The 27,151-nt window shown below is 39.3% G+C and overlaps 1 pseudogene; it reads right to left on the reverse strand.

The window, feature by feature from the left end:
• Positions 1 to 24,727: 24,727 nt before the first annotated feature.
• LOC149247952 (iron-sulfur cluster assembly SufBD family protein ABCI8, chloroplastic-like) overlaps positions 24,728 to 27,151 on the reverse strand; it is a 73,382-nt pseudogene continuing 70,958 nt past the window's right edge.

Below are 27,151 nucleotides of genomic sequence, written 5' to 3' on the forward strand. Positions count from 1 at the left end.
TGTGGGTGAAAACCACCTGTTGCAAGGTTTCTCTATCTTCTTTTAATAAGAAACTTATTTTTACAATATTTATGTACTGGTGCAGTCTTATACTAGTACACAAGCTTCTACCTGCAGAAGGCTACAACCTTCTCTGGTTCTCCAACTTCTTTTGGAAGGGAGCTACAACCCCCTTAGCTCTTGTACTAACTGATCCTTCTACTACTACGTAGGTGCTTGCCTACTGAATGCTCCAACCTTCACTCATTTTCCAGCTGCTACTGGAAGGGAGCTACCACCCCCCTAGCTCTTGTACTAGCTGATGTACTAGTACGTAAGTGCCGACCTACAGAAGGCTATGACCTTCTCTTTCTTCCTCCAGGTACCACGTTTCATAAATTTTTAGACTGGATACTCATGGAACACATCATTATAATCTGAAGGCCACGTTTCATCCAATTTTCATACCAGACCCATCAATATCATTGAAGCACACAATCTATCATCAATCTCTGAATCACCCAATACTCAATCACTGAAACCCAGTCAACAAACTGCAATCACCAGAACACAGAGCAGAACAAAAAACTCTGCAACAATGTTCAGATCTAACTGTATCATCAAAAATCATATATCAGAGTGCATACGCTACTTGGAAGAGCTGAACCAGTGTGTATATGCAACTTCACCAAAGCGAACCAGCGTATATGTCATTAATTACTTACTTATAACTTCGCTGCACTTCGTGACTCTAGACAAACCCAGATCATTACATATACAAGGATAATATGTATGTTAGCAACTAATTCTAGTCCATCAGATCACATAAAGATAAGTCATTATGATCATGATCCATTATAGATCTCATCCATCGACATTGAAGCTAAACACAATCAACCAAACTGAATATGCAGAATACTGACACTAGTAAACAGTCATCAGAAATCATCAACAACCAGAACCACCTGTAACTTCAAACATCATAGTTCATATGGTATACGCTACTTAGATGTATCTAACCTTCCTATGTACGCGCTTTTATCATAGTCAACTAGCGTATACATCTATAAATATTCATTCATGATTTGCAGCTATTCCAAAACTTGAGTTCTACACATATCATAATATTTACAGAACATTACATGCGTCAGTGTACAGATCTAGAATAAGCGTGATCAAACCATATATAAATGATTCATTCCAAGCCATTAGATCCCAATCTATCCTTGGATCTTGTTCTCCATCAGCTGCTAAGATTCCTCCTTAGCAAAGCATTATGAACCCATAACCTGCATACTAGATCTCATACTTCATCAAATATTCAAGACTTTTTGAATGCCTTTGCCTAATGATCTTCTTCTCCTTTTATAATATTAGGCCTTACTCAATACCATGGTCCAAAACCATTTAGAACCAATACTAGGGACCCAATACCCGGGTTCAACACTTTGGATGCAATACCAAGGACCAAATACCAAAATCCCATGGACCAAATACCACGGACCCAAAACTTATTTTTTCGACATGTACTCACCTCTCCTTGCGTGAAATTGCATGTGTACAATATACACACCTTTGTATATAGTGATCCCGCGTGTATACACTACTTGGTATATAGAAAACCCACGTATATACATGACTTGGTATATAGTGAACCTGCGTGTGTACACGACTTGTTATATAGTGAACCTGTGTATGTACGCAACTTGGTATATAGTGAACCTGCGTATATACTTTTCTTTCTTGATTCTTTGTAGTCTGATCATCAATTCTTTGCTACTGACCTGTTGCACTATGATCTGTCATCTGTGTGAGTTGCCATCAAGGACAACACTTGTATCATAATGCCAACAATATTTGCATACATATAAGTTTTTTTGCCTCTGATAGTGTATATAGCCTATATATATATATCTATATATATATATATGTGTGTGTGTGTGTGTGTGTGTGTGTTTGTGTTTTCGATAGTGTATTTGGCCTATATATATGTGTTTGTGCCTTCGATAGTGTATTTGGCCTATATATATGTGTTTGCACCTCTGATAGTGTATTCACATGCATATACACTATATTTCTCTTGATAGCTCCCGATAGTGTATTCTTTGGCATTCATTGCTCTGGTAGCTCTGTTTGCTTCCTCTAATGGCTTTGATTTTCTCCTCCAATATGTTCTTCTTTGGTATATATATATGACATATATATATGGCTCCTCCTGTAGCTTCGATAGCCATGTTTTGCCTCCTCTAGCATGTTAACTCCTCTTTTGAAGACTTCTTCCTCTCGGTTCTTCTTGGGCATGTATTACATGAAATGCTCCTCCAATGTGGCTCCTCTTGCTCTAATTTCTTCCTTTGGCTTTGCAATGACATCCTCTGATGGCTTCTACCTTTTTCGATATGCCTCTCTTGCTCTGATATTGTACAATACTCTTAAGCATAAGCGATAGCTTTGATATGCTTCCTTTGTTAACTCCTGTGTTAACAGACTCTTGCTCATGGGTTGGCTATCCTGACGGCCTTGCTCCTGTCTCTTCATGGATTTGTTCTACTTCCCCTTCATGGATCATCTAGTATCTAAAATATTGCCATATTTACATAAATGACAACCTAGGTCAACACTCCAGGCCTACTTCCAAAGTTGTTGAGCGTTTTGACCTCAACTTTAACCAGAAACAGAGGGGATTTCCCATACACAAGTTCATATGGTGAAAACCATGTTGTATTTCGTAATATATTTCTATATGCCCAAAGTGGTTCAGGGATAGTTTTAGCCCAATTCTGGTGATGGTTAGCCACAGTCTTTGTAAGAATATCTTCCAATAATTTATTTGTGCTCTCTACCTAACCATTTGCCTGAGGGTGATATGGGGATGTCACACGATGTTTGATTCCTAATTTCTTCATAAGAACTTCTATTGAATGCAATGTAAACTATGCCCCTCTATTTGAAACTATTTCCTTGGGAGCCCCATATCGAGTAAATATGTCTTCAAACAGGAATTTTTAGATAGTTTGTTTAGTGGGTTCTGAATTGGCTTTGGCTTCCACCCATTTCCTCACATTTTCTGTACAGAAAAGGATATGGACTTTCTGGCAAGATGGAGGGTTAAATGGCCCAACAAAATTAATAGCCCATTTGTCAAAGGGCTCAAGGACTAGTTGAGTCTTTAGTGGCATTCATATGATCCAACAACCTAGCCCATTTGTTAGCAACTGTCACACCCCCGAACTTATTTTCTAGCATCCCAGAATATAGAGGGCCAATAGTATCCGATCTATAGCACCTTGTGACTGATCCATTTATCAAAAAAGTTTCCTCTACAAGGTACATCATGGTAATATTTCAAAACATCATGGATCTCATCCTCACCTACACAACGTTACATTTTCTAACTTGGTTGGGTGTTGAAGAGGTACCCTTATATCCAAGTATAACGGGCACTCCGCTAGATAATTATTTGTTGTTCCATGTATGAGAAATGATAAGGTACCTTACCTATAGCAAGATAGATAGAAAGATCTGCATACCAAGGGGTGTGAGTAGAAATTACAAAAAGATGTTCATCAGGAAAACTACCTTCTATAGTTGTATCTTTTTTATTAATATTTAGCCTAGACATGAATCCTTCTACAACATTATCTCTTCTTGGTTTGTCTACAATAGTGATATCAAATTCTTGTAACAATAAAAACTATATTGTGATTCGTCTAGGAGTTATATGTTTGTTCATCAGATACCTTATGGCTGAATGATATGTATGAAAAAAGGTGGGGTACCTCATAATATAATTCCAAAATTTGTTAATAGCATAAATGATAGCCAAAAATCCCTTCCCAGTTACTGTATAATTAAGTTCAGCAAGAGTTAAATTCTTGTTGATGTAGTAGATTCCATATGACTTCTTATCTTCCTGTTGTCCCAAAACTAACCCAATAGCTAAATGGGAAGCCTCCATAGAGATATGGAATGGAAGTTTCCAATCGAGGCAATGCAATATTGGAGCCTCACAGACTAATTTCTTGATCCATGAAAAGGTCAATTCAAAAGCATCAATCCACACAAATTCTGCATCTTTATATAGTAGTTGGAAGAGTGGAAATGGCATTTTAGAAAAAAATTATATGCAACGTTGATAATACCCATCATAACCAATAAAGCATCGCATTGTTGTCTGTGTCTTCAGAGTGGGAACATTTAAGGTTACCTCTTCCTTAGTGGGATCAACCTGTATTCCTGGAGTTGAAAGTACATGCTCCAGGACAATCCGTTGATCTATCATCATATGAAATTTCACAATTCTAAGAGAAACAAGAGTCTATTTACATTTTTCAAGTATCGTTTCTAAAATTTCCAAATCATCTTCAAAAGAATCACCATATAGGGTAAAGTCCTCCACATAAATTTCAACAATATCATTAATCAAATCAGACAATATTCCCAATATTGCCTATTGAAAAGTAGCAAGTGCATTATAGATACTAGACAGGAGGTCCCGATATGAAAAAGTTTCCCAAGGGAAAGTAAAAGTGGTCTTGTCTTGATATTCAAGGGCTATATCAATCTGGTTATATCCACTGAACCCGTCCAACAAAAAAAAAACTTCTTTCTAGCTAGTGTGTCGAGAACCTGGTCCATGAAAGGTAAGGGAAAGTGATATTTCTGGGTAGCTTTATTTAGGTCCCTATAATCGACATAGATCCTCCACTTGTCATTTTTATTTGGGACTATGACCAATGGGGATACCCATTGACTGTCAGAGATCAGATAAATAAACCCAACATCCAATAGCTTCTGCAGTTCTTCCTTAACAATCTTTTTCAAAGCAGGGTTCATTCTTCTTTGTGGTTGGTGAATAGGAAGACATTCATGTTTTATATATATGTGGTGGGTAGATAAATCAAGATGAATCCCCTTCATATTTCTGTATTCCCAAGAAAAGGCTTCCTTCTCATTCAGAAGATTTTTTAGCAATTATTCAGTTTGGGAGGGCGATGGGTTAGGATTGATGTTCAGTGTTTTCCCTGGATCGATCTATACTAGAATACTTCTATGGGCTATTGTGATAGGAACATTTTCAATTTTCATTTTTGGCTGAATAGCTTGGTGGGTAGTGTAGATCACAATGAAATCTAATACTCACAGTGTCATGAAAGAAACAAAGTCGGCATCACTAATAAACATAGTAATAACATTGTCTTTCATTTCTTCTTTGAAACAAAGAGCTTTCCCAATAATGAGAATTGATCTAACATTATCGTTTTTAGGTTCAGTTTCATCCCAAAGGGATAGATTTTGTGGTTTGGACCCGATGAGCTTGGTTCTGTAGGAGGGATTTCCTAAGATTAGGAGGTCCCCCCTACCGCTGATTGAGTGTGTAGTACAAAGAGATCGATAGGCTACACCCAAGAATCCACGGAAATGATTACATCTTCCAATTTCCCGACAACTCTCAAAGTAGATCAATATGCAAGTTATACAACCATTGGGGTTGGTTTAAGGTTATGTAAGCAGAGGGTAAGTACAATTGCTGATGTTATAATGTTAATTTAAGCCCCAAGATCTACCTGAACATTTGAAATATCAACCCCATTGATTTGGACTGTGAGGATTGGTTTTCCTAAGTCACCATATTTGACGAGTATAGTTTTTCCTAACATCATTTCTACCAAATTCCTCGTGACATGAATAGTTAGTGGGTCTTTCAAATAGCTCCCAGGTTTCATTGAGCACAATTCCCTAATTGTTTTGGCATAAATCGGCACATCTTTCATGACCTGGAGCAATGGGATTTTAAAAAATAGATTTTTTAATTCTCCCAAGAGATCAAATTTAGGTTGACGGATATGTTTACTCAAGAACCACCTCTCAGGATAAGGTGAGCTTGTGTGACCCCCTAAAGTGATAATTGCTTTTGTGTGGGGATGTTGTTCTACAAAATTTTGTGTTGGATTACACCTAACTTCCCCATAGGGGTTTTTAAGTTCTGGTTCTGATGACAAGACTTCGTCCTCAATTTGTTCAATAATTATTGGTGAAGTATTTGTATTCACCACTAGTCTGGATAGAAGATTCAAATAATTTCATTTCGAAGTGGAAATAACATATGTGATCCAAATTTAAACAAGAATGCTACCAATTATAGATATAAGTATAAATATAGAGATGTGGCAGAAATAGCACTTCATTTCATTAATAGAAAAATACTAAATTATGCCTACAAATAGAATGGAAATAAGACTAGGTCGGGCAATGGTAGCTTATCCCTGAGAAGAGATGTGGTGGTTACATGGCTCTAAAATGACTTACAATGAGAGTCAAGGAAATTTTTATTATTGAACAATAGCAGAAAACCCTTGTTGGCTTGATGGGCCTTGACCTAGGTTTAGCGTTAAGGAGCCAAGTAAATCCCTACACTACTGCCCTTTCAGCATCAATCCGCAGAGCATAGACTCAAGTCTCACCTAAAGCAATATGGGGGGATGCAGGAACCAAGTTTTCGCACTCTTAGATGGTTGTGATGTCAGTTTTTTGACCTTCACTCTACCTTCACGTAGATTGATAAGCCCTTTTGGACTTATCAATGTACTTCTCTTATTCGTCCTTAGAGCCTCCACAAAGGTCTCTGATCATCCTTTACAAACCCTAAATAGATAGATCAGGTGCTTACACGCCTCTGTAATTATCCTTACTTCTGTGTCTACCTAGATTAGCTTAAGTATTGGTTAAATTTAACATGCATTACAGTTATCTTCGCGTAAACATATATTCTTACTTTCATTCATATGACAAAGTAAAATACATAGGTTTGTGCATCCATATAGCATTAATTCATAACCCCAGTATTCAACATATCATAATCGCAACATTCATAGCAGAAGTAAAATAATGCACACATGGATGAAAAGTACAAAGAAATTTTCGAATAGATCTCCTTATTCATGATTTGGATTCTCAGTAGAGACTCTAACTTCCCTGCACACACAACTACAGGGGTCTGCAGACTTAGCTGCAGACTTCTACCCTAGGCCTCTACACACTTAGCTGCAGAGCCTCTTCCTATGCTAAGACTCTCACTCTTATCTCTTCATAGACTCATGAAGTACTTCTACTTCACTGACTAACTCCCTTAGAATCCTCTAAGACCTCCTTTTAATACAACCCATGGTCCACGGACCAAGGGCAGATCTCAAAAACTGACACAACCTATTTAGACTAAGGGTGGAAAACCCCTTTTGACTTTAGATATCTTCACGCTCCACGACCAAAAAATGCAGAGACTTTAAGTTTATTTATACAAACTTAGGTCCTTATACCCCAACACTTGGGTTTTTAACCCCAAAATTGACCCCCAGTGGACCCGTTCCCAACAGGACCCCATCACAAACATGGTGACTCACCCTCGAGTCACTCAGTTGGCGTGGAGATCTTGTCGTAAAGACCTCCCAGCTCGACTTGGACAACTGCTACCTCGGTGATGCATTGTGTTGCTGCCTGCTTCATCTCCTCGACCAACTGCTCTGTCGTTGTCCCTGCGCTATCTGACTTAATCTTCTTCTCAGTCTCGTGCAGACTAGCCAGCTTTCCTTCAATAGTGGCCATGATCAAGTAGGCCTTGTCCAACCAAGGCTTTAAACAAGCCTTCAGCATGACTTCGCCTGTGCTGAGCTGCATCTACCTGCTCTTTCTACGCCTTGGCCTTCTACAGCTTAGCTAACCTCTACGTGATGGCGACAGTGTGCACTATCACTTTGACTTTGTCGTAGCACTAATGTAGCTACCGTGCTTCTGTTTCCAGCCACTGTACCGTAGGATCTTCTTGCAGGCAGGTGACTACCTCAACCGACTGTTCGAAGAATGTAGTACAATCCTTCACTGCACTCTTTACTCCTGCTACTGTGTCTTTCAGAGCGGTCTCATACTTCTCTCTAATATCTGGTGGAATTGAAGGTTAGGCCTTCAACTGTAACTCTACAATTTTTAGGTTCAGCTCCAGCTGAACCTTTTCCAATTCAGTTCATGCATCGCACGCTCCAACAGCAAGCTTCCGAAACCTCACATCTATTAGCTTAGCCTTAGGAATGCCCAACTCTAGGACAGTCCTACACGCCTTAGCCACGACTGTGGAAATGCGTTGGTTCTTGTCTATAATGTCTTTTACAAGGTTAAGGGAAGATTCCATCAACACAGTTACCTGGGAATTGTTGACCTTCTATTCGCTAATCACCTATAAGGCATGGTGTTCACAAGCCCAAAGTTCCGTGATCACGTTGTCCTGCAAAAGGTGAAGCGCCTCGTTGGGAAGCACGGCCAGGTTGAGTTCAACTTTCTTGAGGGAGTTTATAGTAGGTCTGTCAGCTTTAGTCTCTGTTGTTAGTGCTCCATCCGGTAACACTATTGCTCGGGGATCCCTTCCACGCACCATCCCCGCGGCTTCTGAGGTGCTAGGTGCCAAGCTGGTTGATGTTGTGTTGGTCTGTATATGTGATGTGCGGATCTACAACTCGTGCAGAACCAACTATATAGCACCCAACACCTACTATTTTTCCCACTCAAACTGCTACAGTAGTTATGCGATGGCATTTCACACCATATCACCTATATCATTCAAGTCCCCCTCTATTAGGGTGATCGAGTCTAGAGACATCTTGCTAGCCTTGGACTTCTTCTACGGTCCTGCTTTCTCTGGATCTCTAGTGCACTTGGTGTGGAATGGAGTCGTCTCCAAGTCCGCTCCTCCCTGCTCCATCTGATCATCTTATTCCTCGGTCTCCGGGGAAGGCAACTTCTGACTGTCATTAGAGCCATGCCCCTCTTTTCCTGCTTGTCCACCCAACTATTGTGTGCTAATGTACTCTGCCTTGTCCTTCGAATCGACCACCTTTTTTCTCTTCACAACCAATTATTCCATCTTCAGCTTGACTTCTTCCTTCTTCCGTTGTGTGGCAGTCTCGCTAGATCCTGCTGTCGATTCCATGGCATTGCACCAATCTTTTGGTCAGCAATCGAGGACTGCTGCAGTTGCATCATCTATAGCCAAGTATGGAAATCGTGCCATTTCTGCTCAGGGTCTTTTTGCGCCCATATTGAGACAAGGTGGAAGTCAGCCTTGAATTCCATGTGTTCCTCCAACTTTTCAAAATTTGTAGGTGTCAACCCCGACTTCTAGTTGATGGCCATATGGATGCTCATCTCCATCAAGATCCAGAAGATCTTGCTATCCTTTATTCGCTAAGGATCCTTTGTCACCCACAATGAAGAGAACTTCGCTACCTTTGGTAGGTCCAGTGTTACCAAACGAAACTAGCTATCTTCAGGTAGCTCCCATGCAACTAGCACTATGGATAGCAATAACCATGCGTAGTGGAAATTTTCAGCGTGATCTTGTGCCTTGCGGCAGTTCACGAGGAACTCACTCCAGAGGTAGCACACCTAGTTAAATTGAACTCCCTCCACGTACTATGCCGTGAAAGCTATCACTAGTGCTGACACTTCATCTACGTGACACTTCTGCATGACCTTCCCTACCAAGATTTGTGCTGCCACTTTGACCATAGGGTCACAAATACTTGAAATGGCATAGCCCAGTGGCTTCTTTACAAACTTGAATTTTTCCTTCATCGCCTCAGTAAGCGCATGCTCGCTAGCCTTTCTGCCAAACGCCATGGCTGAATTTTCTCCTATGTATGGTAGCTGTGTGATCCTATGGATCAACATGTCCGTGATGGGTATCGGCTCCTCCAACCACAAACACCCATCATTCACCAAGCACATCAGCTAGTTGATCACTACCAGCATGATATATGTATGGCTGTAATGCGACACCCATAGCAGGTTTAGCAGGCTTGCCTTCTCCACGCCTTTTAGTCACTTCCTTAGCTCCAATGCGGTCACTCCAGTAATTTTGTGGAAGACCCAGTGCATAAGTTGGTTGGTCACTAAATGAGGGAAGCGCTCTGTGTCAACTAAGTTCCAGTCCTCCAACTTCAAAAGGGGGACACGCCCCAAGCACGGTCCCTCAAAGACGATTTGGGCCAGCAGGAGGGATGTGTACAGGGTGACCTTACTCTCATCAATATCTTTGGGCACCTTCATCTTGCCCCTATGCAGAGGAATGTATTCAGGCAACTTAGATATGGGGTCTGACCCCTCAATTTCAATGGCCTCCATTTCCACTACAATATTCTCATCATCCATGGGGATTTCTTCAACCTCTTCTTTTGGCTTTAGGTCAATAATTTTGGCCTTTTCTTGCGTGGTGGGTTTTTCTGACTATGGGTGCTTCCTAGGTGATGCACAGACCAACGACTGCATTTTTTTCTCGTCCTTCTTCGGTTTTGGCCCCTCCTGGGTCGGTGTAGGCCTTGGTCGAGGTGTGCTGGGGGATTTAGGTACTTCTGTCGATACTTCCACAGGTGCAACTTCCGAGGCAGCTCCTTCTGCTGCCATAGCTACCTCTAGAACAACTCCCTCAGCTTTCACTGCTTCAATGCTCATATCTTTTGCGGGTGTCAACATGATGCCATGAAACAACTCCTATGTCTCCGATGGGAATGTCTGAAATACTGAACTTGCCAAAAAAAATCAAAGGTTTCACGGTTCATGTGCGCTTGAGAGCTCAACAACTCAATTCTCAAAATGCCAATTGTTTTTTGTTGGGTAGCCACCTGTGATTTTTAGGCACTTTCAAGTTCAAATCTGGCCATTCCCCCCAAAATCGGTTCATTAATTCTAGACTGGTGGCAAATTTTCAAAGATTTGGTATAGAATTTTCGACTTAAATTCCACCCCCCCACTCCCTTTGGCCATTATTTCATTGTCAAATCATGAACAGTGACTTTAACGGTCACTTTTCGGCTATCCTACGCAGTTTCTCCTCTGGTAGCGCAACTTCTAGCATGCTTTTGCAGGATCTATGACATTTCTTCATTCCGCACAGTTACCCAATCGCCCAACACTCCAACCTAGGCAGTGTATTTTATAATCCCGTGCTTCCTTTCAGCTTCCTGGAGTGCTAAGACTGGGCTTCCCTCATATAGTCACCTAGCTGGATCATTGATGTATGGCTTCAATCGACTACCACTCACCTTCACTCGGAAGGGGTCTCCATTCAATTTGACCAGCTAAACTGCTCCACCATCGGTAATCTCCTTAATGACATATGGCCCTAGCCATTTCATCCTAAATTTCCCTAGAAATTTATTAAATTTAATGTCATATAATAAGACCAGATCATTTTCCTTGAAGGTGCATAGTTTGATGTGCCGATCGTGCCATGCCTTTTCGCACTCTTTGTGAACTTGTAGATAAATTCAGCTAGAAATCGGTTCTCCTTAAGCTCTGCTAATTACACGAGCCTTTCTTCCAGGGCTCTGTGATCTGCCAATCCTATGAATGACACTATGCACAAACTGGGTACAATGTATTCCATTGGCATCAAAGATTCTATGCCATACATGAGTCTGAAAGGCGTTTACCCAGTTAGCGCCTTGCAAGTCATTCTGTAGGCCCATAACACTCGGGGTAGATGCACATCCCAGTTATTTTTATGAGCATTGCATACCTTCATCAGCACACTCTCCAGTATCTTGTTGAATGCTTCAACTATCCCATTAGCCTACGGATGATAATGCATAATTTTAAGATGATACACCTGAAATTCTTCTATCAATGCACTGATTGTTTCGTTAAGAAAGTGTGTACCGTGATCATTCATCAATATCTTTGGACAGCCAAATCTTGTCAACACATATTAAAAAATAAAATTTGTTGTTGTCAGGCCTGTATATTCCTTCACAAGCTGTGCCTCCACCCACCTGGTCAAGTACTCAATCGCGGTGATGATGTACCACACACCCGTCTTCTTTCCTTGATGCTGAATTGGACCCACAAAGTTAATTGCCCATTTCTCGAATGGTTTTAATGTCATCTATGGAATTAGAGGTAGTTCATCCCTCTACGATGGCCTGCCAGTCCTTTGACATGAGTCACACTCCCTACAATATGCTTTCGAATCCTTATGCAATGTTGGCCACCACAACCCAGCTCATAGAATCTTTTGTGTTGTTTCTTTCCCTCCATAATGCCCTCCTGCAACCCCTCCATGAGCCTCAATGAGGATGCTACTTCGTTCAAAGTCAGGCACATAACGTCATAATATTATTCTGACCCCATTTTGTACAAGTTCCCTACAATGATAGAAAAGTCTACTGCGCAAACTACTAGTTCCTTCTTCTATTGACTTGTATAACCTTCTAGAGCCGATCCTGTCGTCACGAAGTGGATAATATCTTCAAAGTGACTGTCTATGATGCGCACCACAAAGAGTGTTGCATCAAGTAGTCCTTCTTCCAAATTAGTAGGTTCCTCTCCAGTTTCAATGTGCGACAGATGATCAGGTCTCGCATTCAATCATCCTGGCATCACAATAACTTCAAAGTCGTACTCCTGGAACAGTAGAAACCACCTACATATTTTCCCCCCAACACAGGCTTGTTGACCAGGTACTTCAACGCGGAATGATCTGTATACATCTTAAAGTGTCCGCCCCACAAATAGTGCCTGAACTTCTGGAGCGCATACACTATAACTAATCCTTCACGCTGTGTCATGGAATAGTTTTTCTCAACTTTAGATAGCTTCCTAGTTGTGAAAGCTATAGGATGATCCAGTTTTACCTCACCGGCCTGTGTCAGCACGACCCCCAACATAATACATGATGTGTCCACGTGCACATGAAATTCCTTCTTCCAGTCTGGGAAGACTAGGATTGTTGTGGTGACCATTTTCTCTTTCAGCACATCCAAATTATTTTGACGTTCATCATTCCAATAGAATGTAGCATTCTTTTTGAACAATTTCTCCATAGGTGCAGTGATCTGGGAATGGCTCTTAATGAACTTCCTATAGTATATTGTATGCCCTAGAGTTGTGCGTAACTCTTTCACGTTCCTCGGGGGTCTACCACTAATCCTTTTCTGCATACTACATGACCTAGTATGATCTCAAAAGGGACACAAAACAAACACTTCTTCATATTGAGCATGATCTAGTATCTCCTACATGTATCTAGCATCAAGTGCAGACTCGCCACATGGTACTTTACCAATTCAAACACTATCCAATCATCAAAGTGTACCTCGAGAAATTTATGAATGAAGTCTTTGAATGCCCCAATGACTACACATGAAAAAATTGCTGGTGCATTCTTCAGCCCAAAAGGAATCACATTGTATTGAAAACACCCCCATTCAGTCATGAAGGTTGTCTTGCTTCTATCCTCAGGCGCGATTTTGATCTGATGATACCTAGAGAACCCATCAGTGAAAGAGTATGCCTCTTAGCTGCCTACATTTTCCAGAACCTCGTCAGTGAACGGGGTTGGGAAAGGACCATGCACACAAGAATCATTCAATTTCTAGATATCTACGCATATCCTTATTTCTTCTTGTTGTTTCTTTTTCTGAACCACTATTGGGCTTAACCAATCAGATTCTTCCACTGGTTCAATAATACCCGTGGCAAGCATCTTATATAACTCAGTGCAGACTCTTTCCTTATACTTGGGTTTAAGGAGGTAAGTTCTTTGTTTCACAGGTTTTGCATCCGGTTTTAGGGTGATCATCATGATACCCAGGTCTCCTATTATTCCATTTATATAAGAAAACTTTATGGGTAAAAAATCTTGATATTTGCGGAGGAGCTCAATGACCTTATCTATTGTCGTGTCATCCCAGTAGTCCCCAACCTTCTTTTGGCTCTGCTTCTATGCCAATGTTGACCTGTCTAGATTTTAGTGGTGCGATTATGTGTGAGTCCTCTATCTATGGTCCTTCAACCTTGCAGTGACCCTCACTTTCCGGAATATTAACCTTTCTGAGATCCTCGTCTTCTTCTTCAACGATCACATTATAGCATTCCATTGTGTGGCTCAGCTAGGTAGTCCAATCAGGTTGAATCAGGTCTAAAGGATCTTGCGGTATCTTAAATATCGTTGCTTTAACCTCTTGTAATGCCACGTCAATACAGTCAAACCCATCCTCAATGATGAGCATCATTATAAGCCCTTAGCACAAGATATCCCATTCTTCAGTGCCATGGCGAAGCTATTTTTCCAAGTACCAATTCATTGGTATGACATCCAGGGTATGACAAAACAGATGCACCCATTCAGGCTGGGCTCTGCTAAATAAGCCTTTGTCCATTTGGCTAGGTGGTGACGCGAACCATCTCTTCCATCATACTTTCTTATCATATGTACTTTTGTCTATCCAAAATGTATTCTCATAATTCTCCTATATTTGTGCCAATCACCGAAATTATCCTTGTGCATACCACACCATATTGAGAGCGTAGCGCACAGTGCCTAATCCAAGTCCTGAAAGAAATGCTTCTCCAACACTTCTCTTTCAAATACATCCAAAAAGCGATCAACGATAGTTAGCTCATCATAATGAGGCAGATTCCTTACCTCTGATGATATGCAGTGCAATAACTTGGTCATCATATTACAACACAGCGTACACACTTCATGCAGTCGGTTCTACCAGTGCTCTAGTTCTTTGTCTGAATCTAATGTGCAGGAGCTCTCGTAGTCCCATGCAATATGCTTGTCTGCTGTTGGATTTACCCAGTCCAGGTCTTGCACTATTATCTTGTAAATCTAGTCCAAATCGTCATCACTTTCATAATCATAGACTGGTTCTGTATACTACGATCCTTATACAGGATCCAGTGGCACCATTACGTGGAGTAATTTCTTTTCAAATATCATATTTCTCTTCTTTAGGTTGATTACCATATTCATTTTAGTGGCCCAATCAATCCCAAGCATTGGAGGTAAGGATTGCTATCATCCACAATCTCTATTACTTCAAAATCCGCTAGTGCGCTCCCGCCTTCGATGTCAACAGTTACCCCCTGCAGCCTACCCATTGGGATGATTTTTTGTTGATTCGCCATCCTTAACTGGGTCAGGGACCACTGAAGTGTAGGTCTCCCCATTCTTTCCCATGTTTGTTTTGGCAAAGATTTGCATCAGACCCCAGATCCAAGATAACTTGGTCCATTTTGTATTCCCCTATCTGCATGGTGAGTCTCATCTCACGTTCGTTCCCTGCCTTATGCTTAGCAAGCTTTTTGGCTATGCACTATTTTCCAGTAGCACCATCCTTTCTAGTGCACCGATTGATCAGTTCTTGCAATCCCTTCACGACCTTACTATCGTGGAGCAGTTTCATGCAAGTCTCTAAGAACGTGGTAATCATGGATGTGTCCATTTCTTCAACTGGTTTCTCCTAACTTCCTAAGGTAGAGGCCTCAGCAAAGCTTTCCTTTGCTTCCATAAATGTTTCTTTCACGTGCTCCAAATCAAACCCAGTCTCCTTTTCTGGTGCTTTGCGGACCCATTCACCATTTGCAGGCCGCTTTCCTCTATCCTCCCCAGTTGTCATTTCCCTCCGTAGCATAATGTTTATCTTAGGGTCTTCCTCTTGAGGCTCAACTCTCATCATTTGGAGGTTTTGCATCAGCTCCAGAGGTTGTGGCTCCTTTTCGCAAATCTTACCGAACAATATAGCGAAATCCCCAATTTCATGGTCAAACTGAGTACAATGGCAGCATGACGGTCATGTCATATTCGGACAGTCTCTCGCATAGTGTCCTGGTCCTACACAATTGTAACAAAAAATCTACCCATGTCCTCTACCAAGTTCCCCTCCACCTTGGCCTCAACTGCACCCCTGTTTCTCAGCTCGCACTTCCCTAGTGCCTTGGTTCGAAGGTCGTGTTTCTACTTGCACCCTGTATGCAGGTGTCCTATCCATCATTAATTCATAACTATAGAAATTGCACTCATCATGACCTACTGATTGAGAGAAATTGCAGAAGAGTTGTTGCGATGTCTGTAAAAATTTCTACAACAAAGGGCAGTTGTCGGTCGCATGTTTCCCAACTACTTGGCATATAGAATACCATAGCATGGGCCTTGTATTTGGACTTTCCGCAGCCTCTTGTATTAGAGGCATTGGTCCCCCTACTACAACATAGTTCGTAAATATGGGACATTGATCCTTGTCATGCCCCTAACCTTTTAATTTTAGGCAGCAAACTTCTTCACGCGGCTCCGGCTGAGTTGTACTATCCTTCTTTAGACTTTGCATTTTAAGGCTAAGGTTTTGCAACTACGCGTGAATCTGATGAACCCCCAGATTAACATCCTGCATTGGTGTCTCATGCAGACTCATCATGATTTCCAGAGATTTTTCCCGGGTCCCAATCTTCTATTGTGATAACGTAACCATTAGGTGGGACAGGAGCGAGGACACGAACCATTCGTAGTGCTACCCATAAGTTAGGTTCACGTTGGCTTCATGGATCGTACACTTCAATATTTGATCCAAATCCCAGGGCATCTCCCTAGGCTTCATCATGATCTCCTTGAATCCCACAATTCATTGCGCTTGAGACTTAGATCTATTGAATTCTCTATTCAACGCAGTCTATATATATGGCAACATGGACGTTGGGTTATCACTACTCTACTTAATGTACCACGTTATTGCACAGTCCTACAAAGAACTAACCAGTGTGGCTTTATTCATTTGGTTGTCTGTGATAGCTTGAGCTTCCCATACAACCTTCGTGACGAACCAAAACTGGTCTAGATCTTCATTTCCTATGCCATTGAATACAGGTAGCTTTATGGAGTTCGCCATATTGAACAATGGTGGAGGTGGCAGTGGTGTGGGCGATGAGGTGAGTGGTGGAGGTGAGGATGGAGGCGGTGTAGGTATTTGCGGGAATCCTTTTCTTATCAGCTGAATAGTTCTCAGTGGAGAATACGGCACTGGTCCTTCATCGTTACTCAAAGGATGCTCGATCAACAAGCTATACTCAGGACCTTTTCTTCCTCCATCCCTAAAATACCTTCCACTTCACGTAGCTCCAATCAATCCCAAGAAGCATAAGGTAGGGATTGCTATCATCCACAATCTCTATTACTTCAAAATCCACCAGTGCGCTCGCTCCCTCGATGTCAATAGTTACCCCCTGCAGCCTACCCATTGGGATGATTTTTTGTTGATTCACCATCCTTAACTGGATCAGGGACCACTGAAGAGCAGGTCTCCCCCTTATTTCCCATGCTTGTTTTGGCAAAAGATTTGCGTTAGACCCAAGATCCAAGATAACTTGGTCCATTTCATATTCCCCTATCTACGTGGTGAGTCTCATCTCACGTTCATTCCCTGCCTTATGCTTAGCAAGCTTTCTGGCTACACACTATTCACTAGTAGCACCGTCCTTGCCAGTGCACCAATTGATTAGTTCTTGCAGTCCCTTTACAGCCTTCCTAAGCAGAGTAGTTTCATGTAGGTCTCTAAGAATGTGGTAATCATGGATGAGTCCATTTCTTCAACTGGTTTCTCCTAACTTCCATAAATGTTTCTTTTGTGTGCTCCAAATCAAAACCAGTCTCCTTTTCTGGTGCTTTGCGAACCCATTCACCATTTGCAGGTTTCTTTCCTCTATCCTCCCAGTCATCATTTCACTCCGTAGCATAATGTTTATGTTAGTGTCTCCCTCGCGAGGCTCAGCCCTCGTCATTTCAAGGTTTTACATCAGCTCTAGGAGCTACGCCCCCTTTTCACGAATCTTAGCCAACAATATAGGGAAATCCCTAGTTGCATGGTCAAACTGAGTACAATAGTGGCATGATGGTCATGTCATATTCGGACAATCTCTTGCGTAGTGTCCTGGTCCTCCACAATTGTAACAAAAAAGCTACCCTCGTCCTCTACCAAGCCCCCCTCCACCTCGGCCTTAGCCGCACACCTGATAATCACTCGCACTACCCCAGCGCCTTTGTTCGTAGGCTGGTTTTCCAGCTACACCCAATATGCAGGTGTCCTGTCCATCCTTAATTCATAACTACAGAAATTGCGCTCATCATGACTTACTAATTGATAGAAATTGCAGAAGAGCTGTTGTGGTGTCTGTAAAAATTTCTGCAGCAAAGGGTAGTTTTCAGTTGCATGTTTCCCAACTACTTGTCATATAGCACACCATAGCATGGGCCTTGTACTTGGGCTTGCCACAGCCTCTAGTACTAGAGGCATTGGTCCCCCTATTACAACATAATTCACAAAGATGGGACATTGATCCTTGTCATGCCCCTGACTTTTGTATTTTAGGCACCAAACTTCTTCGCGTGCCTGCAACCGAGTTGTACTGTCTTTATTTAGACATTGCATTTTGAGGCTAGGGCTCTACAACTGTGCATGAATTTGATGAACCCCCAGATTAGCATCCTGCATTTGTGTCTCATGCAGACTCATCATGATTTCCAGATATTTTTCCTGGGTCCCAATCTTCTCTTGTGATAGCGCAACCATTTGGTGGGGCAGGAGCAAGGCCATGAACCATTCACGGTGCTGCCCATCAGTTAGGTTTACAATGGCTTCATGAATCGTACACTTCAATATATGATCCAAATCTCAGGGTGTCTCCCTAGGCTTCATCATGATCTCCTTGAATCCCACAATTCATTGCGCTTGAGACTTAGGTCTGTTGAATTATCTATTCAACGTAGTCTAGATATCTTCCAACATGAACGTTGGGTTATAAGTACTCTACTTAATGTACCATGTTATTGCGTGGTCCTACCAAGCACTAACCAGCGTGGCTTTCTTCATTTGGTTGTCTGTGATACCCTAAGCTTCCCATACAGTGTTCGCAATGAACCAAAACTAGTCCAAATATTCATTTCCTATGCCCTTGAATACAGGTAGCTTTCTAGAGTTCACCATATTGAATAGTGGTGGAGGTGGTAGTGGTGTGGGCGATAAGGTGAGTGGTGGAGGTGAGGATGGAGGCAGTGTGGATGGATGGGATGAGGATGGAGGTGATGTAGGTATTCATGAGAATCCTTTTCTTATCAGCTAAATAATGCTCAGTGGAGAAGACTACATTGCTTCTTCTTCATCACTCAAAGGAGGCTCAATCAACGGGCTATACTCAGGACCTTTTCTTCCTCCATCCCTAAAATACCTTCCACTTCGTGTGGCTCCAAACCTCAAGGTAACTACTTGACCTGCTTTTCACACAAGTGAATCTTAATCCAAATATTTAGTGACTCCAAATACTTACCTCGTGGTCATTTGAAGAAGCAGCACTCTGGTTTGATGTAACTAACAGAAGTATCGACTGTGAACTCTGTCACGAACGCTCCTATGATGTAGTCGAGCCAATGCTTGATAGCATGCACGATCTTATCTTCAGAGGCTTCCAATCTCCACACTAACTCCATTGTCCAAACAATCATATTTTCAAGTCTCCACCTTGCTTGGCCGTCTGGTAACTTCAAAATCCACTCATATAACTCAATTGTGAAGGAACAAAAGAAGACTTTATGTATTTCTATGTACATATATCTGTCCAACCACTATTCTTCCATGAATCATGGATTCTTGTTCTCTTGAAACGTGAATTCATGGATGTTTCTATACAACCAGTCTTCGATCTCTTTTTTAGTTGGATTCCAATGATGGGACATCACACATCTCGTTATGCAGATCCTGATCCCTGCAACATAACCATTTGTTGGCTTGATGGGCCCTGACCTTGGTTCATCGTTAAGAAGCCAAGAAAATCACTACACTACTGTCCCTTTCGGCATCAATCCTTGGAGCGCAGACTGAAGTCTCAACAGAAGTAGTATGGGGGCACACAGGAACCAAGTTTCTACACCGTGAGATGGTTGTGATGTCAGTTTTTAGACCTTCATTCTACCTTCACGTAAATCGATAAGCCCTTCAAGGCTTATCAATGTACTTATCTTATTCCTCCTTAGAGCCTCCACGAAAGTCTCTGATCGTCCTTCGCAGATCGTAAATAGATAGATCAAGTACTTACATGCCTCTACAGTTATCCTTACTTCTGTGTCTACCCAGATTAGCTTCAGTATTGGTTAACTTTAACATGCATTACAGTTATCTTCACGTAAACATATATTCTTACTTGTGTTCATATGACAAAGGAAAATATAGAGGTTCGTGCATCCATATAGCATTAATTCATAACCCCAATATTCAACATAACATAATCGCAACATTCATAGCAGAAATAAAATAATGTACACACAGATGAAAAGTACACAGTAGTTTCATAATACTTCTCCTTATTGATGATTCAGATTCTCAATACATACTATATTTGCCCTGCGCCCACTGGGGTCCGCACACATAGCTACGGACTTCTACCCTAGGCCTCTGCGCACTTAGCTACATAGCCTCTTCGTATGCTAAGACTCTCGCTCTTAGCTTTTTACAGACTCATCAAATACTTCCACTTCACTGACTGACTCCCTTAGACTCCTCTAAGACCTCCATTTTATACAATCCCATGGTTTGTGGACCAAGGGTGGATCTCCAAACTGACACAACCGTCTAGACTAAGGGCAGAAAACCCTTTTTGACTCTAGATATCTTCACGCTCCACGACCACAAAATGTGGAGACTTTACATTTCTTTATACAAACTTCAGGCCTTTTGCCCCAACACTTGGGTTTTTAACCCAAAAATTGACTCCCATGGGACCCTTTCCCGACAACCCTAAAAAACAAAAACCCTAACCCGAGGAGAAGTAACACCAAGAGTTTATGGGCCCCGTTGGGGTTAGTTGGGCATCCAACTTCTGAGGGTCGTAACTTGGTCATATTATCTTCATTTGACATGAACGATACCTCATTGGAAATATCTCTTTGAGGACTACATTTGTCAACAAAATTGCAAATGCAGTCATTGTTTTGCCCAATAAAAAGTCGTTTAGGGTCTCAAAACTGCGGCGAAAGTTGAGAACCTCAAAAAATGGGAAAAATAGTTAAATGTGCTACAACTAAATAAACATATGAAACTCATTGGGGGGTCTAGGTGGAATAGGTGGGTGGCCATGAGTCCCCACCTGGATCATTCCTCCCCCCTTAGGAAGAAATGGTCTCCATTGCGTGCAGAGCCTTCATGAGGTGAGGAAATGTATGTTGAACCTGGTCCCTCGTGAGATGTTCTGCAATCTCTAATGTGTCCAATAATGGTGGGAAGCATGGTAGAACGCGGTCCACATTGAACACTCGTTGAAAGCCAAGGAATGGAGCACTAGTACAAAATGACTAATTAGTTACTAAAAGATAACTAAAATCTGTATATAAATGACCATTTTTCAGTTGGTGACCAATAGTAGCTAATTTACAGTATCTTATAATGTGACCAACTTTTAGTCATTTTTAGCTTAGTCATTAATTGGTTTCCTCAATTTTACCATCTAGTAGTATATTTAGTCATAAATTTGCTCATTAATTTTTCATTAGTTTAGTCATTAATTGTCACAATTAATGACCAAATATACAACAAAATATATTACTATATGAATCCTCGAGAAAACCAATTAATGTCCAAAGAAATATGACCAAAATGTTGGTTGTGTTATAAGATACTGTAAATTAGCTACTAATAGTCATATATATGCAAATTTTAGTCATCATTTGAAACCAACTAATGGCCAAATAAATATGAATAAATTTTAGTTGTGTTATAAGATACTGTAAATTAGCTACTAATAGTCATATCTATGCAAAATTTAGTCATCATTTTAATAAAAAATCTACTATTTGTAGTAGTCATTTATCTTTCTTTGGTATTTTCATATTCATTATATAAATGACTGATTTAGCAGTTTCTATTCATTTCATTTAATTTCATTCATAACGATTCATTATAAACAACTAATTTAGTCATATTTTCATTTTATTCGTGTTCATCATTAATTGATATAAACTACTAATTTAGTAGTTTTAGATTGATTTTATGTGTTCATTATTAATCAACATAATTTAATTAGTATGATTTTGGGACTAAATTCAATAAATTCCATACAATGTTCATGTTTATCTAATATGATAATGCAAAGTTACATATAGTAATTACAAGACTAAATAATATCAAGTGAAAATAAAAATATTTTCAACCATGTAAATTTTATTATATAAAACATCAAGTATTACAATATGAGTTTCCAACTTAATATCAATTGGACTGCAATTTACACATGAAATACAGTTTCATCATTTCAAAACATTATCACTGTGTTGCCAAAGCATTGGAGGTGAATTCACCAACTCTGAAGGCTTGACCATTAGTCTCTATGATTGTGTCTTATGAAAAATAATGGCTTTAAGGGTATCACTAGACATATTCTCTTCTCTCCCTCATTTTGCATTTGTCACTCGAGTGTTATTGTTCTTCCTTTTCTTCAATTTTTGCCCCTTACCATCAATATTGAGTTCCTCTCCTGAAAATGAAACAAGATACAATGCAGAGTATAAGACATGAAAGACGATGAATACTTGAATATAAAGTAAATTAGACTATAAAATATTTATACAACATATACCTCAACATTCGATAGTGGCCATTATGCAGCTAGATGACATGTATAAACAAAGAAAATAAAATATCACAATAGAAAATATCACCTTAGGAACCTACTATTCAACCTTCAGCAAAACTTTAGGCACAATCATACCGGGTAAGCTACATGTTAAAAATATGAGGCAATAAATAACTTGTGAAAACACATGGAAAAAAAATACCAGTGTAAAAACTATCTTTATTGCTTGTTATAAAAGAGTCATGTTCCTTAAATTTGGATATTCTTTTTCCCACAACATAATTTCATCACTATTATGACCTATGTTTTTAGGATCATGAGATTGATCCAACATCATATTGGATTGTGGAAACAAAATAATTCAGCTTTCCAAGATGATTACCTCACTTGGTTGAATGAAGGTGCTAGCTATGAGTAGTTTTAGAACCTTAGGGTAGTAGAACACTAAGGCTTGAGAAGATATATTATCACTTGTCCACTAAAAAAAAATTCAATCCCACAATGACCTATGGGAGTACATTTCATTGGATGAATATCACACTTTGAGAGATGATTGTCTAATACAATGAGAAGTGGACATATATTGTCACAATGCCCCTCACAGTCCAAACCTATAGTTGTGTCCTATAATATTAAGCATATCGTATTATTTAATTATAAATTATGACTATCAGTTAATTATTAGTTTAAATAATTAGTCTGAAATTGTATTTTAAGTATTCGTATACATGAAAATACTAAAAAAAAAGGTACTTTTTGTGACTAGTTAATTTCGAGTGAATCTAAATACCCAAGAAATTATGGTCCCTCTGTGCTTCTCTAGCGGTTATCTTTTCATTGTACCAATTTCTCCCATGTTCTCTACTACTTTTGGTGAATTCATCTTTGATGATGTCAAATGCGAATGTAATGGAAATTTATCCTTTATGTTTTTCTAAGCCAAAGGGAAGCTCCACAAGTAACAACCAAAAAGTATCCTCAAATATATTATTGGGGTCCAAAATGTAGTAATTATATGACAAAACAAGAAACATTGCACGTTAATCATATTCTCTTTCATATTGATTAATAGTTTCTTTGCATGATCATGTAATACTAAAGTGTCAAGTAGGGACATTTAAAGTTATTCATCCATCAATATCACCTTCAAGAGTTCTTTGTAGTTAATACTTCCTATTACACACACAGTAGATCACCAACTTAAAGGATAGCAATATAAACACAACAAAAATTAAATTAAAAGAAATGTCAGGAAGTCAAATGCGACTAAGCTTGAGTCAAGAAAATACAAATCCCTTCACATTAGCAAGGCATTCTTAGGCACTAAAACATAAAATCTTTTGATTGCATCATTTCTACCTTTTCTTTAATTTCTTTAATTGAGAACATAACTTTCAAGAGAAAAAAAAGCATTGAAAAAGGCCTCAAAAACCTAACAAATGCTCGAGTGATTATCATATCAATTAACCAAAAAAGAAATTGTTTGATATACTTTTAACTTGTGGAATATATTGAAGAATATGAAGCTTTCTTATCCCTTTCTCCTAATCAAATTGTAATCCCTGGGTTCCAATCAAGTAATCAATTTCCCTCCAAGATAGCTAAGAGATCGCTTTGGAGGACTTCTAGAAGCATTGGGATAGTAGAAATGGAATTAACTAGGAGGAAAATGAAGCACTTTAGTTGGTGCTCCAAAATATTTGAACGCAATTGAAAATGATTTTATACTCCCTCCACACATTCTAAAATAGAAACCATTTAGCTGCACCTCATTTTTTCCAGCTTTCTGTAATATATAATTCTTTAAGCTAGAATAGAGCATTAATAAATATTGTCGTGAAAGAGGACTCTTCGTAATCCTAATAAGTTGAGCTCTAGCAAATAAAAAATTTCATGTAGTGAATAAATCTTACATGGTATATTTCATTGATTAAAATGACAACTTTATTCTTAATCTCATTACAACAAAAATAAATTCAACCCTAACTAGTTGGGATCTAACAAATCAAGAATTTCATGTAGTAAAGTGAACTTACATGGTAGATCCCAATTATTTGCAATGAAAAATTTATTCTTGATATTATTACAACATAGATAAATTCGAGTGTACATACATATTTCATTATCTGAGACAAACTTTGAACACATTCTGAGATTTTGTAGAAATATAATGATACGGTTTACTTGTAGGATATGAGCAAGCTATCTACATCTATCACCCATCACTGGAAAATAGTGTTATTGAGACACCATCTCATGGCATTAGAATCATGTAGATAGATAGTGTTAAAGAGATACCTTGCAACACCTATTGAACACTACCTCCAAGCTTCAAATTCATCAGTTTATTTACTTTAGTAGCAAATTGTAGTGAGATTTCATTAAATACAACCCAAAAAAATCCATTTATGATAGTTGTCACTGCCTTATTTGGATTTATCCCCCTTTGGAAATAGAATAACTAATATTCCCCAATTTTTGAGGTACTTGTTTCATGTTCAACATGGGCTATTGGGTTCTTCACGTGGAAAAGGTTGCAGATATTAGATGTATATTGGAAACAAGCATGCAATTCAAGGTTTCTCCTAAAGTCTCTTGGGTGAATTATAAAACACAATCTACTTTAAAAATGACATATGGTAGTAACAAAAACCTACCCATGATCCCACTTAAGAATTCAAAATGTTGAAAATAGGAGATATCTTAAACAATATCAACTATTTAATTGCATAATCACACTAAAATAAACAAATCTTTAAAATGTTGAAAAGTGTGAAAAAGGTGGAGTTGGAATATTATAGTTATGTCAGGGTAGATATAGCTATGTAAAATGTAACTTCTCTCTAAAACACGTAAATGTAACTTCTATAGCTACATGAAATGTAACTTATATATAAAAAAATGGAGATTGAATATCATAGTTATGTGAAATGTAACTTCTATATAACATTCTAAATATCATTTTTCATTCATTTAAGAGACTAATATTTTTTTTTATCTTCGGTTAATAACTTAATACTCCACCAAAAATAACATTGAATTTGTTCTTCACCAACCAAGGGGAATCTGTAAACCAGTGTGAAAATTCCTACTCGTTCCCCTACCATATTTATGATATTTTATTTGTGTCTGGATTTAAGCTAGTGTAATGTAACTTCTGCATATTTGACAATTTAAATGTAAAAGATTACCCAGATTCAAGTTATACAATTAACATATGTACAATAAGATACAATATGCATGAGTTATAAGTAATATGACATTTACATGTTATATCAAGACAAACTTTTTCTCATCTCATTAACTCTTATCTTATAGTTGGTGATGGATATAGCCTTTAAAATTATGAGCCATCCTTGTCATATATTATATTTAATGATCGATACACCTTTTAAAAGAATCAACCTTGTTTTTTATTTTCACGTTATTTTATGTATGGTCAATTTAAATGGAAGTGCTCATAATTTTATTCAATATTATCTTGGACAACTTGAAATAAAATGATGTGGGGGTGGTGTTTCTAGTGATTTTCAAACTTGTTTTAATTTCCTATATTTAGCCTATTTAAAGTAAATAGTGGCACTAACCATCTTATCTTCAAGTCAATTACTTTACTTGAGGGAATCAAGTTTGCTTGAGGGAATCTTCCTGACATCCACCATCTCTGAAAATTATGAAATATTAGTAGTATCTTGCACTAAATAGAAAATGTTGGCATAGAATCGTTTATTGTGTTTTTTACTTTGTGTCACAAATTTATTGATATTTTATGATTCTAGGTTTCGATTTCAATGCAAATACTAGATTCATCATGCCTGCTAGGATTTTTAGTTGTGCACACATCATATTTATCACTTTTAATTGTATCAAAAATAGAGAGTATGCACAATGCATGTAGTGACATGTGGGTGTCTATTTTACTCAATGATATGCTTGATTTTTTAACCCATTCCAATCCTACCACAATGAAATTAAGAGGGACAAGGTGATGAAAGGAGATTTTGGGGTAAGGCAAAATCCCTTTCGTTTACAAATTTTCGGTCCTGAGGCCTCTCGGTTATGGCCCATAAACCTATCAGAAGCATTTATTGAGGCCTTAAGCCTTTAAACCCATACCACACAACTATCGGAATACACAGGATTAGATGGGAAACCCTTGCTCCGAACACGTAAGTTGGACTTCAAATATTATAAACCCACATTCGTAAATCATCGGGTCCATCTCTCGGTCCATCGCCTTTCTGCTGCGCTTTCCATTCTTTGACATCTAATCAAATAAACTTGCACGAAAATCCTCCATCATGGATCTAACACACTTGATCTGACGACTGTCAGATATTTCAGGCAGACAAATAGCACGGGGATTACCTGCCCGAAAAGCAGTTTCTTCTCTCCTCCCAAGGGCTACATGTCGCTCGGTTAGTGGAATCAGGTCCTCATCCTTCAATACCACTTACCACTTCTACCTTGCCTGAAATACCACTTCCTGTTGTGAAACTACTTTCCTCGCGAATTATCTCCCGTGCTCTTCCACCATGCGATGACCGTCGATCTATGAGATCCAACGGATCCTGTGTATTGACTCATCCATTCCTCTTTGGCTTGATCTTACTTTCCATTGATGGATTTTATGCCTCATCCAAGGTTCCTACCATACTTTGTTACAATTCCCATATCACAATCAACTCGACATATTGGGTTTATTATTGGATTGCCATCAATCCTTTAAGTG

Source organism: Pinus tabuliformis, chromosome 7 (genome assembly GCF_031772625.1).
Source record: "Pinus tabuliformis cultivar Carrire ecotype Pingquan chromosome 7, CPIR1, whole genome shotgun sequence".
Taxonomy (NCBI): Eukaryota; Viridiplantae; Streptophyta; class Pinopsida; order Pinales; family Pinaceae; genus Pinus; species Pinus tabuliformis.